The sequence below is a fragment of the Oncorhynchus mykiss genome, chromosome 19 (assembly GCF_057628025.1).
Source record: "Oncorhynchus mykiss isolate SJ-2025 chromosome 19, ASM5762802v1, whole genome shotgun sequence".
NCBI classification, from domain to species: domain Eukaryota; kingdom Metazoa; phylum Chordata; class Actinopteri; order Salmoniformes; family Salmonidae; genus Oncorhynchus; species Oncorhynchus mykiss.
Window position 1 is genome coordinate 56,549,605 of NC_143040.1, and position 5,526 is coordinate 56,555,130.

Below are 5,526 nucleotides of genomic sequence, written 5' to 3' on the forward strand. Positions count from 1 at the left end.
TTTTCTCATTTTGACTGTCATAGTTGAAGTGTACCTATGATCAAAATTACAGGCCTCTCTCATATTTTTAATTGGGAGAACTTGCACAATTGGTGGCTGACTAAATACTTTTTTGCCCCACTGTATTATATTTGAGATTCTTCAACGTAGCCACTTTTTGCCTTAATGACAGCTTTCCACACTCTTGGCATTCTCTCAACCAGCTTCATGAGGTAGTCACCCGGAATGCATTTCAATTAACAGGTGTGCCTTGTTAAAGTTAATTTGTGGATTTTCTTTCCTTAATGCATTTGAGACAATCAGTTGTGTGGTGACAAGGTAGGGCAGTATACAGAAGATAACCCTATTTGGTAAAAGACCATGTTCATGTCCAAATTTCTGCAAAGAAACCACTACTTAAGGACACAAATAATAGGAAGAGAGTTGCTTGGTCCAAGAAACACAAGCAATCGACATTCAACTGGTGGAAATCTGTCCTTTTGATCTGATGAGTCCAAATTTGAGATTTTTTTGTTCCAACCGCTGTGTCTTTGTGAAACGCAGAGTAGGTGAACGGATTAACCAGTATTGCTATCGCAGCATTCTGCAGCAATAGACCAACCCATCTGGTTTGCGCTTAGTGGGACTATCATTTGCTTTTCAACAGGACAATGACACAACACACCTCCAGGCTGTGTAAGGGCTATTTGACCAAGAAGGAGAGTGATGGAGTGCTGCATCAGATGACCTGGCCTCCACAATCACCCGACATCTACCCAATTGAGATGGTTTGGGAAGAGTTGGACCACAGATTAAAGGAAAAGCAGCAACCAAGTGCTCAGCATATGTGGGAAATCCTTCAAGGCTGTTGGAAAAGCATTCCAGGTAAAGCTGGTTGAGAGAACACCAAGAGTGTGCAAAGCTGTCATCAAGGCAAAGGTTGGCTACTTTGAAGAATCTAAAACATCAAATATGCTTTGATTTGTTTAACACTTGTTTGGTTACTACATGATTCCATATGTGTTATTTCATAGTGTTGATGTCTTCATTTTTACTCTAAATTCAGCAAAAAAAGAAAAGTCCCTGTCTTTCAAAGATGATTCGTAAAAATTCAAATAACTTCACAGATCTTCATTGTAAATGGTTTAAACACTGTTTCCCATGCTTGTTCAATGAACCATAAACAGTTAATGAACATGCACCTGTGGAACGGTCGTTAAGACACTAACAGCTTACAGACGGTAGGCAATTAAGGTCACAGCTATGAAAACTTAGGACACTTAAGAGGCCTTTCCACTGACTCTAAATAACACTAAAAGGAAGATGCCCAGGGTCCCTGCACATCTGCATGAACGTGCCTTAGGCATGCTGCAAGGAGGCATGAGAACTGCAGATGTGGCCAGGGCAATAAATTACAATGTCCGTACTGTGAGACGCCTAAGACAGCACTACAGGAAGACAGGACGGACAGCTGATCATCCTCTCAGTGGCAGACCACGTGTAACAACACCTGCACAGGATCGGTACATCCGAACATCAAACCTGCGGGACAGGTACAGGATGGCAACAACAACTGCCCGAGTTACACCAGGAACGCACAATCCCTCCATCAGTACTCAGACTGTCCACAATAGGCTGATAGAGGCTGAACTGAGGGCTTGTAGGCCTGTTGTAAGGCAGGTCATGACCAGACATCACCGGCAACAACGTCGCCTATGGGCACAAACTCACCGCCGCTAGACCAGACATGACTTGCAAAAAGTGCTCCTCACTGACGAGTCGAGGTTTTGTCTCTAAAGGGGTGATGGTCAGATTTACGTTTATCGTCGAAGGAATGAGCGTTACACCGAGGCCTGTACTCTGGAGCGGGATCGATTTAGTGGTGGAGGGTCCGTCATGGTCTGGGGCGGTGTGTCACAGAATCATCGGACTGAGTTTGTTGTCATTGCAGGCAATCTCAACGCTGTGCATTACAGGGAAGACATCCTCCTCCCTCATGTGGTACCCTTCCTGCAGTGCTCATCCTGACATGACCCTCCAGCATGACAATACCACCAGCCATACTGCTCGTTCTGCCCATTCCCCCCAGAAATGGGGTAACATCTCACAGCAAGAACTGGCAAATCTGGTGCAGTCCATGAGGAAGAGATGCACTGCAGTGCTTAATGCAGCTGGTGGCCGCACTAGATACTGACTGTTGCTTTTGATTTTGACCCCCCCCCCCCCCCCCCCCTTTTGTTCAGGGACACATTATTTCATTTCTGTTAGTCACATGTCTGTGGAACAGTTTGTCTGTTGTTGAATCTTGTTGGTTCATACAAATATTTACACATTTTAAGTTTGCTGAAAATAAACGCAGTTGACAGTGAGAGGACGTTTCTTTTTTTGCTGAGTTTACAATGTAGAAAATAGTCAAAATAAAGAAAGACCCTTGAATGAGTATACAGTATGTGCCCAAACTTTTGACTGGTACTGTATGTGTGAAATTTGTTTTGATTTAGAAGAGACCTGTCGGAATAGGGGCAGGGGGAAAAAGTACATGTCATCTATGCACTTCAATAGTGAATGTGTAAGGATAGATGCTGGGAGGCGAGAAGCAAGTACAGGGAGTGAACATTTAATGAATAACAGACATGAAACAAATCACGGACAGCATCTGGACAGGGGAAACATAACGTCAATAATGCTGACACATGGATCAAACGAAGGAACAGACAGATATAGAGGGGGGGCAATCAACAAAGTGAAGGAGTCCAGGTGAGTCCAATGAAGCGCTGATGAGCGTAATGATGGTGACAAGTGTGCTTAATGATGGGCAGCCTGGCGCCCTCGAGCGCCAAAGAGGGGGAGCGGGAGCCGGAGCAGGCTTGACAGAATGAAGGACGCTTTTCCCACGGTTCATTTTCATGCCAGCCATAGAAAGCTGATGTGATACTCCTCTTTTTAATAGAGGCTATCAAAACTCTGTTTTCTCACTCAATTGCATAGTCTATAGTAATGTTGTGCAACATAAGCTCATGGGCGCTCATGAAGTGTTTGATTTTATTTTCGATTGCATTTGCATTGATGTCAGAGTGATTAGAGGGACAATAGATTGCTGAGTACGAGGCCATTAGCGGCTGTCGGTAGGCAAATTTGGTAGGCTGTTAATGACCATCAGCAGCATCAGAGCACAGTTTTAGAGAAGTCTAGTTACCTTGAGTTTGACTGTGGTCATAACTTGTGACGCAAGGTTTGGCGCTAATATGGTTACCGTAATAGCCCTAGTTGTAACACAACAAAATGTGAATACTTTCTGAAGGCTCTGTTTATTCCCTACATGAATGTTGGCAAATAGAAACACCCAATGTGGGTGTTGAATAATTAATTTCTTAAGATAAGGTTTGCATGAAGTCATTGTAATAAATACTGCCTAGAATGATCTTTAGTGGCAATAGTATTAAGATTTATTTGTTATATTTGGGATATTGCCAGTCTTTATGCGTTGCTATACTTGTTTAAACCATTTTTCATTTTTGCAAATGTTAAATGTTAAATATACACACCTATTATAAACGAAAGCTTCCTTTTCAAAATAAGCAAATTATGCGTCATCTTCATCATCCAGGATTTCTCCATATGGACAGCAATTCTGCTTCCTGGGATTCTGCAAACCGCCCAATGAGAGTATTTTTCCTGGATTCTAACGGCAGCGGTCGGGTATGACACTGCTGGGTATTCTAACAGATGGTGACTCAGTATGAATCAGGGCTAAGTACTGGCCAAGGCCTGAATGTGTGTGTTGGACTACACATCACATTTCTGAAGACCACACAGGTTCCACAAGCATGTCTAAATCTCTCTGCTGCCCTCTATCTTAGTCACAACATCTCACCATGGGAAGAAGGTCACAAGTTCAACACCAGCGGGGTACGCTCACAGAGGCCAACACAGGCCATTTAGTGCTGCTAATTACCCCTCACAAACCATTCAGCTCCTATTTACCGGTTTGATTAATACGAAATGTGTTTTCCTGTCTTTTTTTTGAAGATAGGAAAGAATCATGAGGCCAATAGTGGATAGAGCTCTAACTCACAGCCACGGGGACTGCAGGGGATTTTTTATTTTATGTAAATATCAGGGATTGACATTAGATTATATTTTTCCCCTTAGTGGCGTTCAATAGCCAGTGTGTTTCCCATCACTACTGTTTCAGCATCCTGCCCAATGTCTAGTTCATTTATGTCAGCAACATATGCTTCCGACCTGCTGCCTCTCCTATATAATCTCAATGGTGTTTATCAGCTGGCATAAAAATAACCTCAACTGTGTGTAAAATAACCCCCCAGCCAGTGATACCACAGCAACAACAACAACGTCCCCCCAGTCCATCGTATTCCTGTGCAAATATACAGATAAACAGATCATTTCATTACCTATGGGGCAGGCGTCTGAGCAGCAAAAGGAAAGGAAGAGGAAGGCACGAGTGATCTCATCCAACATGCTGAAGCCTCGCCGTTATAAATGACTTTGTCATACCACCATGGTCGGCCATAAATGACCTCACCAGACGTGCTGCTGTAATAAACTAAACTAATAAGAATGTGCAGGAAGAAAAACACTGCCTGCAGTGAGCACGACTACTAAGGACCGGGACCCGGCTGCTAAAAACATAAATCCTGCCCCTAATAAATCTCGACGGACGGCTGTCACCTGACATGGCAAGTTGAAGGGAAGGGCGGGGTGAGTGAGTGGTGGGCGGTCAACGATAGAGACACTGACACCCTGGACATCCGCAGCCATGGAGGAAAGCCCCCTCTACTGTGAAAAAATACTCCATATGTACTTGTACCTTCTGTGACCCTTCAACCCAGAACAGATGTCCACAATAAATACCCTTGACCCATGGAGGCATTTCCAGCACGCTATCGAGGACACTTTTTTTGTAGTTTGCTGGACTTGCTAGTAGGATTCTGGCTGGTCAACACCTGACCAAACTGTGAGATTTACAATATGGACGTGTAAAGTTTATTTTGTGTAATCCTGGACATAGGCATTGAGGAAACAGCAATACATTAAAATCGAAGTAAGAATTTAGTGTGCGTACACTGCTGACTCCCGTGGGAACTGTGTGTGAGCTGTTACAATCTGCCTCCTGTTACAAGGTCTGGTACTCAATTATGACCTTATCAACTTGCTGTTATAAACATCTGTAAGTAGAGAGTTACCTGTCCTCTTGTAATTTATTGCTACATCTCTTTGGTTTCTAATCTTCTTGAAACTCCGGGCCTAAGAATTGGGGAATCTTCAACATAAATGTGTAGGGTGTCTGAATTAAGCCAGGATGTTACTGCTTATTTTCAATCATATAAGGCCTGAATCTTACGACTATTCGACTGCGTTTAGACAGGCAGCCCAGTTCTGATATATATTTTTGGTTTGTTTGTTTGTCTTTTTGACAGGTATGTATGTTGCATGAACAACCCATTATACATGTAATGTGTACAATTGGATTAGCATACCCTGAGTCAAAGGCATTGTGGGTAACCCCTGAGTCAACAGTAATTG

At 43.3% G+C, this 5,526-nt stretch overlaps 1 pseudogene; it reads left to right on the forward strand.

Moving 5' to 3' along the window:
• Positions 1–1,302: 1,302 nt before the first annotated feature.
• Positions 1,303–3,921, forward strand: LOC149975246 (uncharacterized; annotated as a pseudogene).
• The last annotated feature ends 1,605 nt before the right edge of the window (positions 3,922–5,526 follow it).